This window comes from Schistocerca gregaria, chromosome 3 (genome assembly GCF_023897955.1).
Source record: "Schistocerca gregaria isolate iqSchGreg1 chromosome 3, iqSchGreg1.2, whole genome shotgun sequence".
NCBI classification, from domain to species: domain Eukaryota; kingdom Metazoa; phylum Arthropoda; class Insecta; order Orthoptera; family Acrididae; genus Schistocerca; species Schistocerca gregaria.
In genome coordinates this window covers 384,077,800-384,093,042 of record NC_064922.1, presented here as the reverse complement: position 1 = coordinate 384,093,042, position 15,243 = coordinate 384,077,800, and the positions used below count along the sequence as shown (strand labels likewise).

General features: G+C 41.2%; 1 protein-coding gene across 1 annotated transcript in view; it reads left to right on the top strand.

Annotated features, from left to right (window-relative positions):
- Nucleotides 1-15,243, top strand: part of LOC126353999 (slit homolog 2 protein) — a 1,283,043-nt gene that overhangs the window by 1,065,146 nt on the left and 202,654 nt on the right. The gene's annotated exons all lie outside the window — the stretch shown is intronic.

Genomic DNA, 15,243 nt, shown 5'->3' with positions numbered 1-15,243 from the left:
TCTATGCACTGAACGCATTACTGCTATTTTTATTATTATTGCAAGACAACGTAAAGAGGTAACGGTGTCCTGGCTGCAATGAAATACTTTATAACTGACTTCTAAAATTACGTGTTTGATTTCAAAAGCTGAAGCAGTTTACTGTACAAGAACGATAACAACTACCTGACTAACACATACATAAAAAAATGGGCTGTTCTGCAAGTTGTATTCAATATAAGGTGTAATTTTGGTCAATAATAGATTCTACATTTGTCCACCCATATGTAGAAACAAACAGGGTATCATTGAGATAATACGCCCACAGATAAAATCTGTCAGATTTTGAGTACTTTAACTTCACAGTGACTGAAGTTAAATTAATGAAAACTTTTATAAAAAACGTTCTGTACTGTTTACGCACGATGCAGACAGTATATTTGGGCTAAGATACACTCGACTGTTTTCATAGTGGCTCTCTGGCAACAGATACAGCGTCTTATTCCGCTTCACGTCTACTGAGGCTGAATCAGAAGGTTCGGGTATTTGCGGCCTTAGTTAGTTACATCTTGGCGAAAAACCCATCTACATCTATGCCTATCTGGTTAATCAGCTAATTTTCTTAATTAATATCGAGATTTTTATTAATTTTGCACATTGTCATAGTACTGGATATATATGAGGTTGCATGTTCTATAGTATAACGTTGTGAAATGATTTAAAGTGAACAATATTTTCGTTTTACCATTTGGTACTGTACCACTTCTTTTCCGCGATAATCCCACTTTCCTTCTCTTCCAAAAATCGTCCCGTTATGGAATAAACAATATTTGCCGGTCACTTCACTCTGCGCGAAGTCTGGTACATGCGCTGAATAAGTTCCTTTTCCGATGTTAAACTATTTTTACATAGTTACAACGTAACTACTCGGCGTCAACGATAGTTGAACTTTTCATATTGCCTCCCTAAAATTTCGTTCCGTGATGAAGTCACAGATTCATACCATTATTACATATGTGTCTCATTGCAAATATTCTGTCACAGATTATTTCACATATCTTTTCAAAATTACTTATAATTTGTTTAACATTTACTCGATAGATAACAAAGAATGTAATCACATCATGCTACTTTGTTTTATACAATTGAAACCAATAACAGCATTATGTGGGGCAACTTATTATAATGAAACACAATAACAGTTCCCATCTACAGTTTCTTCGCAATATATTTATTATATTTTGCTCCTGAAAACGATATGAACCTGATATGTGCGGGCATTGGTTTCCCCACTTCTCGAGGAAACTGTAGTAGAGTGAACGTTTCAGTGAATTCCGCCAGTTTCTCTTTAAAAAGAACTTGTCTCGTAGGCAACTATTCAAACCATATCTGCTAATTCAAATTCCTGGTTTTCTGCTCTCTCATCAACAGAAGGTGGAAAGACCTCTGTTGTTGTTGTTGTTGTTGTTGTTGTGTTGTGGCCTTCAGTCCTGAGACTGGTTTGATGCAGCTCTCCACACTACTCTATCCTGTGCAAGCTTCTTCATCTCCCAGTACCTACTGCAACCTACATCCTTCTGAATCTGTTTAGTGTATTCATCTCTTGGTCTCCCTCTACGATTTTTACCCTCCACGCTGCCCTCCAACACTAAATTGGCGATCCCTTGTTGCATCAGAACATGTCCTACCAACCAATCCCTTCTTCTAGTCAAGTAGTGCCACAAACTCCTCTTCCCCCCAATCCTATTCAGTACCTCCTCATTCGTTATGTGATCTACCCATCTAATCTTTAGCATTCTTCTGTAGCACCACATTTCGAAAGCTCCTATTCTCTTCTTGTCCAAACTATTTATAGTCTATGTTTCACTTCTATACATGGCTACACTCCATACATATTCTTTCAGAAACAACTTCCAGACACTTAAATCTATACCCGATGTTAACAAATTTCTCTTCTTCAGAAACGTTTTCCTTGCCATTGCCAGTCTATATTTTATATCCTCTCTACTTCGACCATCATCAGTTATTTTGCTCCCCAAATTGCAAAACTCCTTTACTGCTTTAAGTGTCTCATTTCCTAATCTAATTCCCTCAGCATCACCCGACTTAATACGACTACATTCCATTACTCTCGTTTTGCTTTTGTTGATGTTCACCTTATATTCTCCTTTCAAGACACTGTCCATTCCGTTCAACTGCTCTTCCAAGTCCTTTGCTGTCTCTGACAGAATTACAATGTCATCGGCCAACCTCAAAGTTTTTATTTCTTCTCCATGGATTTTAATATCTACTCCGAATTTTTCTTTTGTTTCCTTTACTGCTTGCTCAAATTACAGATTGAATAACATGGGGGAGAGGCTACAACCCTACCTCACTCCGTTCCCAACCACTACTTCCCTTTCATGTCTCTCGACTCTTATAACTGCCATCTGGTTTCTGTACAAATTGCATATGGCCTTTCGCTCCCTGTATATTACTCCTGCCACCTTCAGAATTTGAAAGAGAGTCTACAATTGCTAGAAGCGTAGGTTTGCCTTTCCTTAATCTTCCCTCTAAGATAAGTCGTAGGGTCAGTATTGCCTCACGTGTCCCCATATTTCTACGGAATCCAAACTGATCTTCCCCAATATCAGCTTCTACTAGGTTTTCCATTCGTCTGTAAAATTCCCGTTAGTATTTTGCAGCCGTGCCTTATTAAACTGCTAGTTCGGTAATTTTCACAAGCCTTTGGGATTGGAATTATTATATTCTTCTTGAAGTCTGAGGGTATTTCGCCAGTCTCATACATCTTGCTCACCAGATGGTAGAGTTTTGTCAGGACTGGCTCTCCTAAGGCTGTCAGTAGTTCTAATGGAATGTTGTCTACTCCCGGGGCCTTGTTTCGACTCAGGTCTTTCAGTGCTCTGTCAAACTCTTCAAGCAGTATCATATCTCCCATTTCATCTTCATCTACATCCTCTTCCATTTGCATAATATTGTCCTCAAGTACATCGCCCTTATATAGATCCTCTACGTACTCTTTTCACCTTTCTGCTTTCCCTTCTTTGCTTAGAACTGGGTTTTCATCTGAGCTCTTGATGTTCATACAAGTCGTTCTCTTTTCTTCAAAGGTTTAAATAATTTTCCTGTAGGCAGTATCTATCTTACCTCTAGTGAGATAAGCCTCTATATCCTTACATTTGTCCTCTAGCCATGCCTGCTTAGCCATTTTGCACTTCCTGTCGATCTCGTTTTTGAGACGTTTGTATTCCTTTTTGCCTGCTTCATTTACTGCATTTTTATATTTTCTTCTTTCGTCAGTTAAATTCAATATTTCTTCTGGCACCCAAGGATTTCTATTAGCCCTCGTCTTTTACCTACTTGATCCTCTGCTGCCTTCACTACTTCATCCCTCAACGCTACCCATTCTTCTTCTACTGTATTTCTTTCCCCCATTCCTATCAATTGTTCCCTTATGCTCTCCCTGAAACTCTTTACAACCGCTGGTTTATTCAGTATGTCCAGGTCCCATCTGCTTAAATTCCCACTTTTTTGCAGATTCTTCAGTTTTAATCTACAGTTCATAACCAATAAATTGTGGTCAGAGTCCACATCTACCCCTGGAAATGTCTTACAATTTAAAACCTGGTTCCTAAGTCTCTGTCTTACCATTATATAATCTATCTGATACCTTTTAGTACTTCCAGGGTTCTTCCATGTATTCAACCTTCTTTGATGATTTTTGAACCAAGTGCACCATTTTGTTGCTATGATTAAGTTATGCTCTGCGCAAAATTCTACTAGGTGGCTTCCTCTTTCATTTCTTACCCCCAGTCCATATTCACCTACTACTTTTCCTTCTCTCCCTTTTTCTACTACCGAATTCTAGTCACCCATGACTATTAAATTTTCGTCTCCCTTCACTATCTGAATAATTTCTTTTATTTCATCATACATTTCTTCAATTTCTTCGTCATCTGCAGAGCTAGTTTGCACATAGACTTGTACTACTGTCGTAGACGTGGGCTTCGTGTCTGTCTTGGCCACATCAATGCGTTCGCTGTGCTGTTTGTAGTAGCTTACCCGCATTCCTATTGTTTTATTCATTACTAAACCTACTCCTGCATTACCCCTATTTGATTTTGTATTTATAACCCTGTATTCGCCTGACCAAAAGTCTTGTTCCTCCTGCCACCGAACTTCACTAATACCCACTACATCCAACTTTAACCTATCCATTTCCGTTTTCAAATTTTCTAACCTACCTGCCCGATTAAGGGATCTGACATTCCACGCTCAGATCCGTAGAACGCCAGTATTCTTTCTCCTGAAAACGACATCTTCCTGAGTAGTCCCCGCCCGGAGATCCGAATGGGGCACTATTTTACCTCCGGAATATTTTACCCAAGTGGACGACATCATCATTTATTCATACAGTAAAGCTGCATGCCCTCGGGAAAAATTACGGCCGTATTTTCCCCCCTTGCTTTCAGCCGTTTGCAGTACCAGCACAGCAAGGCCGTTTTGGTTAGTGTTACAAGGCCAGATCAGTCAATCATTCAGACTGTTGCCCCTGCAACTACTGAAAAGGCTGCTGCCCCTCTTCAGGAAACACACGTTTGTCTGGCCTCTCAACAGATACCCCTCCGTTTTGGTTATACCTACGGTACGGCTATCTGTATCGCTGAGGCACGCAAGCCTCCCCACCAACGGCAAGGTCTATGGTTCATGGGGGGGAAAAACCTCTAATTCATTTCAAACCCTGAATACAGACTTCAACAGCCTCTCGTGCGTTTGAAACTTCTCAGTCCTTACAGTAATCACGAATGTAATTATTTTTAACGATTGGAAACTACAGTTTCCAAACCAGTGTCGGAACACTGTAAACTAATATTTAACGGTGTACTTGGAACTGTGGCATAGTTGAACTTGTAAAATATAAAGGAAAATAAATGCGATTTCAGTCACAAGTTGTGGTTTTTATTGAGAAACACGATATTTTTAGGGTCCCTCTTCAGGTCCTTAATAGCATTACATCATCATTTTTGGTACGTAAAAGTATCCACTTGTGTCACACAAATATAACTGCGTTGACTCAAATACAATTGAGGTCGGTGATGGGATAATGTGACTGAAATACAAATTTACACAGAAATTACTTAAGAGTTCTTTTGTTAGTTGCACATGCCTGCAGAACAAATTATTTACATTTTTAAAGAGAGATTTTGCTTATTCTATTGGCTGACTTACACATATTAAGGTTTTGATTAAATGTGTACATTACAAAAGCATAAATACGTAAGCGATGAACTCTCCGCAGGGACATTGCATTTTTCCGTGTTCCATGTCGCGATTTACTTGCTTGCTTTCATTTTCATTTGTTTGTTTTCTGTAGCTCCCAATAATTCCTGTAATTCCTGATACACATCTATTCATTTTATGCCTAGCATCCATTAACGTTTCAACAGTTTTCACTTTAAATGGTAATGTAAAATTCGTGTAAATCGAAAGTGCTGATAGTAAATTTTCGTTTCAGACATCACAAACATTAATTGACCATTTATACTCATCCGTTTATTTTGTCTGTCGTCTATTCAGATGTCATCTTCGACTGCCCTGTATAGGCACCAACTGATTCTATAACTTTAATATTAATTTGTTTTATTTTCGTTTTGTTGTATTCGGTAGAAGCGAACCATCTATTGCCTCAAAGACAGTATGGACTATGAAAATATCGTTCTTGTGAAACACAGTTGGCCTTTTATTGCCACGAATTAATGAATGCTATCGACAGAGGATTTCAAGTTGATTCCGTATGTCTGGCCTTCCACAAGGCTTTTGACATCGTTCCTCACAAGCGTCTTCTAATCAAACTCCGTGCCTATGAAGTAACATTTCGTGGTAATTCACGGGAATCCATCCAATGGAAGAGAACTGATAGCCGGTGTTGCCCACGGCAGTGTTACAGACCCTCTGCTGTTTATGATCTGAATAGACTATTAGGGAGACAATGTGAATAGCAGTCTTAGTCTTTTTTCCAATGGTGCTGTTTTTTTTCGTCTAGTAAATGCCTCAGAGGATCAATACAAAATCAAAATGCTTTAGACAAAATACCTGTATCGCGCGAAAAGTCGCATTTGTCCTTAAACAAGAAAAGTATGAGGTCCTCCACATGAGTACTACAAATATTCGTTATATGTAGGTTACACGATAAATAATATATATTTAAAGACTGTCCATTCAACGAAATACTTATAGATTACCAATAAGCACTACTTAAATTCGAACCATCTCTTAGAATATGTCGTACGGAAGGCGAAAAAAGATTGCGATTTATTGGCAGAAAACATAGGACAAGAAATGTAATAAACAAACTGCCTACACTACGCTTGTCCGCCCTCTGTTAGAACAATGCTGCACGGTATGGGAGCTTTCCCAGATGAGAAATCGAAAAATTTCAAAAAATTATAGCTCGTTTGGTACTATCGCGAAATACGGGAGAGAGTGTGGGGGATATAATAAGCGAGCTGGAGTGGCAATCGTTAAAATAGAGGCGTTTCTGGCTGCGGTGAGACCTTTTCACAAAATTTCAAAAATCAGCGCTGTTACAAAAAAAAGGAGAAAAGAAAGAGAAATAAGAGCTCGCACGGAAAAGCTTTTCCCACTTGCTATGCTAGAGTGGAACGTTCGAGAAATGGTCTGAAAGCGGTTCTGTGAACCCTCTGCAAAAACTTGGATGTGAATTGCAGAGAAGTCACATAGATAGGATGTAGACATTATTAACTGATTCTAGGGCCTAGTTATAAACTTTCTCTTTTACGGTCATTCACTGGTTTATGAGATAATTTGCTTGTGGTTAATATATATTGTTGTGCATTACATTCACTATTATAGGTGTACGTAACTAATTAAATATTCGAGTGTCCTGTGATGTTTCGTATGATCCTTTAAGCTGCTGCACTTATTGGAAACTATTTTTCTAAATTTCAGCTAGACTCCTAGCCCTTCTTATTCGCCCGTACATAAAACCGTGTCATTGTAGTTCTTGATACAAAATTACTGTTTGATTATGTTTCACATCCATAAACCACTTAAACAACATTAGTGCATTAGCTATTTGTCCTCTGCGGCCGTGGACATTACTATCATTGAGCACTTTCCTTCGGCGTGCTTGTGTTTTGTTTTCGTGATTACCATTATTATCCCTAGATTATTAAACCTTTGTAAAATTTATGACTGCAGTAGGGTATACAACAGAAAATTTTGTACTTCGTTTGGTGTGTAACCTCCTACTGGCGATATAATAATGATAATTAACCAACGCGTAACCTACAAATTACCGAATAAAACATGGAGTAGCAAACTTTACGATGGTTTAGTAGCATATATCATTTTCCACCTTTCGTGTTCTAGGGTGAAATATGGAACGGAGATGTACTTGGTGCAGGATTAATTATCGCAGTATGTATTGTATGTATTTTTTAAATTGAATGTATCCTGAAAATAATCCACAATAGAACCAGCAAAAATTAATTATGATAAAAAGGCTGTAAATGTGCTACATCAGTTATTTTAGACGATAACGGATAATTATTCTACTTTATTTCGTGCAATATTATTGTTCACTGACGCCATGGGCTCACACACACATTATTTTCAAGTTGAACACAGCATTCGAACAATGATGTGGAATTTCATAGGTCTCCATACCGCCCAAACTATAGTGAGCACCGCTGCAGACTCGCATAGGACACTCACTGAGTAGTCAAAGTGTTAATGGCGATACACGCAGATCTGAAAATACCGGGGTTGAAATACCCGTATGGTATCTTTTCTCGCTAAGGTAAAATGAGAAATATATTCTTATTCTGAGACAATGATCCATTAAAGACTACACAGAATTTGTTGTTATTGATGCAGGAAAAATTTAGCCGAATTCCTTGGGCGTTGTTAAGAATTTATAGTTTAAAAAAAAATTAGGACATTGAAGATTTCGTTGTCAGAAGATGAGAACGGCCAGTAGAATACAGAGAAGTTTCGTTCAATTCGTTTCTTTCGTGTCATTTAAAGCATTTAGAGGAAAATTACACTAACTGACCAAACAAGACAGTTGGAAAGATGTCAGTTACCGAAGAAAAGTTTGAGAGGAAGTTTAAGAGACTACGTGGAAAACTGTTACAGACAGAATGTGAAAATAAAATTTAAAGTCGGGTGAATACAAACGTAATTTTTGCGAGTCACGTTTTTTTCTCGCCAGATAAATGCACACTGCACGTTTCAAAAGCCATCATCACTCATTGCCTCTCCATTCATCTTCCACAGTTCGGAGAACTCAAAGCGACGTTATTATGCCAGAGTGCGCTACGTGACAGTCCCATCGCTTGAAGTCAAACTGCAGAGTATTGGGGTCTCACAATAGACGTACCTGACGGTCACGAACGCAAGCCGCATTGGAAAACATATCAATAGTCATGATGTGCGTTCTACAGTAAACAACAGAGGACGGTTTTCGCGGCTTTGTTACCTCCTGTATATATGGAAAACCCCACGCATAATACGTACGCCAAATCAACTTATCCTCAGCACTCCCTGAAATACATACTTGCCAGTTCTCGCTAGTAGAATCTCTCCTGAGAAGTAACACATTTTTACACGCCACTTAGTGCGCCAGTATTTGTTCCGTTGGTGCATTACTGAGTTTCAACTTTACTGGATCATCGCATAGTACTCGAGTCATGTTGTGACATAAGTCAATCAAGTACTTGTTTAAGTATCGGCACTGTCATTCATTAGATGAATTTCACATGTAGTAATTGAAATATTTCACGTACGTTCCCTTCTAAAAACATTTAATAACTATATAAAACATTATCTCTGGAACATAACATTAAAGAGCAGATTTAATGTTAAGAAATAATCTTCAATTATTAGTAACTTAAGAGCAAAAACATCGATTTATTCAGTTCAGTGGATCAGTATAATGCTCTGTGGCGTAATAACGGCAAAGACTATGAACAAATCAACATATTTCTTTGTACAGCCGTTATTATATATCGTCTTGTCATCTGCTCATTTGCCTCTTTTTCCGCGAACAGCTAAATGAACTACGGCAGCCATAACAGCACCAAGGATCTGCCCACTTAATAATCCATCGCAGACAAAGACGTCAGAACTCTATGACACTAAATTAACTCTGAACTATGTGGAAAATTTCCTATCGGGTAGCATGACAATAAGACATTTATTGTCCTTACTTGTGGGAGGCGCCAGAAACTTGTACAATCGTAAATCGGTGGTGAGTGTACGTAAATTACTAAATTAATGGAAATATTTTAATTTCATAAAGTTGAACCTGACACTTAAAGCTATGATACAGAAATAATATTTTTCTTAATTAATAAATGAATATAGAAGAGAACAGCACATGGGAAATTTCATGATATAAGCAGTGAAATAATACTGTTGTTGTTACTATCAACTCGTTCAGTAGCTATAAAAATAGGATGCTAGAACGTTTTATACTCAAATACGCCGTCGGCCAATTGAAGGGCTGCTCGAAACATGCAGGCGCATGGGAACAGTACTGCTGTGGGGGACGTCTACGCGGGTATTCATTACACGAGGAGGAGTCACATGGAATGGTTGCAAGTGTTCCACAATACTCTGAGACCGAGCGTTGTCATGTTGTAAAATGACACCAGTACTCATAAGTCGACGTTGCTTTGATCTTACTGGAGGCCGAAGCCAATTTTTTTTAACGTATTTGAATATGGCGCACTTGTGATTCTGTTTCCCACAGTCGCGTAGAGTTCCAAGACAGCGCCTTGTTCATCCCAAAAGAGAGTCAGCGAAGCCCTCCATGCAGATGACTGCGTCCGGAATTTCTTGGATTGTGGTGATGAGCAATGGCGGCATTCCTTGCTTGTTCTCTTTGTTTTGAGCTAATGGTAGCGTACCCAGGTTCGTCTGCTGTAACAGTTCTCGTGAAGAAGCTATCACCTTGTGCGTCAAAACGGCGCAAAAGTTCTTCACAGTCGTCAAAGCGTCGCTATTTCAGGTCTGGAGTCAGCTGATGTCCAACGATCTCGCATATCTTTTCCGAAACTGTAGCTCTTCATGAATGGTGTGATATGCTGAGCCGTGACTGATATTCGTACTTGAGACTATTCCATTTCCGTTACAATGGCTTCAGTAAGTGAAGTAGACTCTGGCATCATACAACGATGTGCCTGACCCTGTCACCGAACACCCATCACAGAAGTCACGCCGTCTCCCAACTTTCTACTCCACTCACACACATGCTGCAGTGCTAGACATGCATCATCACATCAGACCTTCGGTTGTCGATGCATTTCAGTAGTTTTACTACCTTCACTGCTCATATAACGTATGGTGAACGTTGTTCTTCATTGTACATGACGCAAGCGTGCAAGACATTTTGAAGTGTTACTGTTGCTGCATTTCATGCTACCGCCTTTAGGGCGTTCCTTGCGTCATTGAAAAGAGTTCTGCAAACTTCCAGAAGAATGCCACGAAATCTCAATTTTTAATTACACTTTTACGTTTCTACTTGCCACCACCACCACCACCACCACCCCCTTACCCCGTATCTATTGTAGTAATAAAAAAAAAGTTCAAATGTGTGTGAAATCGTATGGGACTTACCTGCTAAGGCGATCACTCCCTAAGCTTACACATTACTTAACATAAATTATCCTAAGGACAAACGCACACACACACACACACACACACACACACACACACACACACACACACACACACACATGCCCGAGGGAGGACTCGAGCCTCCTCCGCGACCAGCCGCACAGTCCATGACTGCAGCGCCCTAGACCGCTCGGCTAATCCCTCGCGGCTTGTTGCAATACAAGTTACCATAAACAGCCATGGACTACGTGAACATCCTAATATCCTTGCAGACCACCTGCACCCCCTTCGTGCTTGATGTTTTCCCCGAGCCGGCCGCGGTGGCCTCGCGGTTCTAGGTGCGCAGTCCGGAACCGTGCGACTGCTACGGTCGCAGGTTCGAATCCTGCCTCGGGCATGGATGTGTGTGATGTCCTTTGGTTACTTAGGTTTAAGTAGTTCTAAGTTCTAGGGGACTGATGACCACAACAGTTGAGTCCCATAGCGTTCAGAGCCATTTGACCCTTTTTTTCCCCCGATAGCAATAGAACATTCGAGGAAGACAACTAACGGTGTCACAAGGCCATAACGGTGTTGCTAGTGAACTCACGTTGATGTATTGGCCTCCAAATTCGTCTGATCTGAGCCACACGGGCCACATCGGGGACGCTGTCGTGCGGTAGCTCCAGCCTACAAACGACCGAATGTAATTTATTTATCATTATTATACATTTTTGTCCTTAAGACAGTAATTGAACTTGAATGTTACATGATTATTCAAATTTCCACTTTTCTCATGTTTTCTTCTTCTTTTCGTCTTCCCAAAACCTCTTCATCCTTTGACTGTGTTCGTGTTTCCTTTGTTCTGTCCATATTTTCCCCGGTCTCTTCCATTCTTTTACTTCACATTTCGTGTTCATAATTTTGTTTCTAAATTTGTGTCACGCAGCTATCATTTCTTTATTGATTCCTGCTTGTTTTAGGTCTTCTTCTGTTTCATAAAACCAGTTGGTTGTTTTTATTGAGCTGCTGACTACGTCAAAAATCCTCTTTGTGTGTCTGGTGTTATTCATTCTGTGTACGTGCCCAAAGAATGTTAATCGACGTTTTCTGATTATGTCTGTGAGTCTGTCTGTATGTTCGTATAGTTCTTTAGTTGGGCGCTTCATCCATATACCATCTCTTTGTACTGTCCCAAAAAATTTTCTACGTTCTACCTTTTCTGTCTCCGTGATGCCTGATGCCCTATTTGGGCGTTTGTATGATCATTGGTCCTTTCAGACAGACGAACATGCAGGGAAGCGACGGACTGTGACCAGATATTGAGACCAACACCAATACAAGATCTAGGCAAGTGGCCCGCCAACATCGTGTAAGTCTGCATGACAGCCGCTATTACCGAATCACCTAAAACGAATGTAAGGATTATGAGCAGCGTATTTCCCTCTACTGGAAGGATTTTGTCGATGGTTTTTGAGCCATATCATCACAATGGTGTGACTTCTGTCTTCACTCCTATTTACCAATGAGGCAACCTTCACCAGAACTGGCATCACCAATCTGCATACTCGTCATCTGTGGGCTACAGACAATCCTCGGGGGATGGTTGACGAGTCTCATCAGCACCAGTTCGGCATCAGTGTGTGGGCAGGGATTTTTGGCGACCGCGTACTTGCACCGGTTATTATTCGACAATGCCTCGATGAAGAAACGTAGCTACTCTTCCTGCGGAATAGTCTGCCTCAGCTGCTTGAGAATTTGCGTTTGGCAATACGACAGGTTATGGATTTCTTCATAACGGAGCACCACCCCACTTCCGCATTGCAGTTCACCGACACCTCAACAACCTCTTCCCTGGACGTTGGATAGGATGCGGATGCCCTTTAGCATGCCCTGCTAGATCACTGCACATAAATTCCGTGGATTTTTACCTCTGGGGGCATCTGAAGAGCGTTGTGTACGCTGAACAAGCTACTCATGTGCACGCCTTTCAGCAGCCTGTGACGCTATTCGGAGGCAGATCGAACCATGCGGAAAAATGCGGCAGTCCATGATGTGACGTGTGAGCGCGTGCATTGCATCCCACGGAGGGCACTTTCAACATCTTAAGTGCGATGCAACAACTCTATACTGTGATCTGGGATCATTAATTGTCGTTGCAGGCACACCGTCCATTCCGTACACATCTTCATATGACTTTTCTTCCTCCATTTCCTATCAGGAATCCGCCCTGCTGTTTGTCAGGTTTATTGATGTTCTTCCTGTACACTGCCGGAAAAAAGTAGTATACCTGCACAGACAACTTCGATTTTGATTCGATAACGGCATGTGACACTTGGGGGATGGTATTTATACTTATAATGATTTTAGCGCCGTCCACAAACAGATAACGTTGTAGCATAGCTAGCAGAGTGCCATCTTTGTCTAGCCCTTTGATAGGGAATGCTCACAGCCAGAAGGTTCAGTGTGGTGCAAGTATGTGAAGCAAGCAGGCAAAAATGCCGCAGAGGCGCACTTCTGTTTCCCACAGCCAACTGAGTGAATTTGAAATGGGTCAGATTGTGGCCTTACGTTGTCACCCAAGTTGGATTTGCTGCGTCAGTTGTGCAACGATGATCGTATGGTGATCACGTAATCATCCTCACAGCCATGGACGAGGTTCTGGACGTGCACGGAGCACAGCACAGACGCTCGCCAGGATCGTCGTATTGCAAGGACAAAAGTGACAGATCGTGCAGCTACCACAGCACAGGTAAGAGGGGTTGTGAGCCCAGGCGTGTCGACACCAACTGCAGCGAAGCAGTTATTGGCAGCGGGACTACGGGCACGCACGCCTCTAGCCTGTCTCCCACTCACAGCACAGCGACGACTTGCGCGGCTCGACGGCCGCCTTCAGGGGATCACTGGGAGGGTTGCAAGGCACTATGGAAGCACATTCTGCCTCCACGCAATTGATGGTCGTTCGCGCTTTGTTGTCGACCTGGTGAGCGCTGACTGGTAGAATGCGTTCGTCCGAGACACACAGGCCCACCTCAGGCCTAATAGTCTTGGGATACACTAAGGTGTAACCCTCGTTCACGTTTGGTGTTCCTGGAGGGAGCGCTAATCAGCGCTCGATTCTTGCAGAATGTTGTTAGACTGATTCTTTTGCTGTTCTTGCAGCAAAAAGGTGACGTGTTGTTCCAACAGGATAATGCTAGCCCCCACGCTGCCTATGTAACTCAACGTGCAGTAACTTCCCTGGCCAGCACGATCTCCGGACTTGTCTCCAATCGATCACCAACAAACAACTCTTACAGAATCACGCAAACAACTCGAGCAGACGTATCTTAACGTATCCCAGAACAGTATCTGCCTGTGTACAATCGACTGGACGCCAGATTCAGCGCCTGCATTGCCGTAATGGGAGCTGAAAGACGTACTAATACGAATATGGGTGTTTCAGCGTGGGTCGATACTTGATACCTCAGAACCGCTTGAGCTATTGATCTGTAAACGTCATCTCTTCATGAACTCCATATGTACTGTTGAAACAAGAAATCTTGTGTGGATTGGAAACCTCTAAAAGGGTGTACTATTATTTTTCCAACAGTGTATGTCGTGTAACATCAGAGCCAGCACACTTCCATGGGGAAGGCTGTTCTTCTGGGTTCTGCATCGGTTGTACTTGTCAATTTTAGTAACAAAAAATAGCCTGTTCTGCAGCAGACGCTGAATAAACTCCGTCATCCGGCAGTCTTTAAATACTGTTTAGAGCGTCTTTGTCATAGCTTTTTATAATTCACGGTAACGTAAGCAGATGTAAGATCGATAAACGCAGCTCCTGTCATGTGTTTTCTTTCATATCCTTCCTCGATGTACCGTACTGGGTTAAATAAGGATCTAACTAGTACATGACTTTCCTGATCTGGAACGTGACTGTTCTTTAACGATCCTCCTGTTGACAAACAAAAAAAAATTGATTCAAGAAAATTCTGTCCAGAGTTATAAAGAGATGGCAGAGAAGTGATAAAGGTCTGACGTTCTTATGGTTATCCGCCTGGTTCAAGCATTACCACGACGTTTGCTGTTGCCTTGCGTCAGTTCTTTGTGATTGTCAATCTAGCAATATAAGTGTTCATCATTTTCAGGGTACATGGCCAGAGGTCTTTATTTGCTCCGATCTCAGGTCATCTAAGCCTGCAGCTTCGTTGCTTTTCATGTGATGAACAGCAGTACTCAGTTCTTCAACTCTGATTGCAGTGCCAAGACGATCATTCTCCACTTCATATCGTTCAAATTTCGTAACATTGCATCTTTCCTTCGTTTTACTATACACCAACAGCTGGTGTACGATTTGGCCAAGGATGAACCTTCTCACCCCTGAGTATAAAATCTGCAGGGTCACCGTTGAGGTTTATCAATAATTTCCTGGCTTATCGACCATTACGTTTAATGTCCAAACTTTCTATGAAATTAGCAAATTATTCTGTTCGAGGCGTTGATACGACTTGAATAAGTTGTTCTGATTGTATTGTCTCTTGTTAGAGAGAATCGTTCTCGAAGAGCTCTTCTAGTTTGAGTCTTTCTCAAGTCCAGGTAAGTACACTGTTCTACAACTTCATTGGATGTGTTGACAACGGATAATCGTTAAAAGCGCCA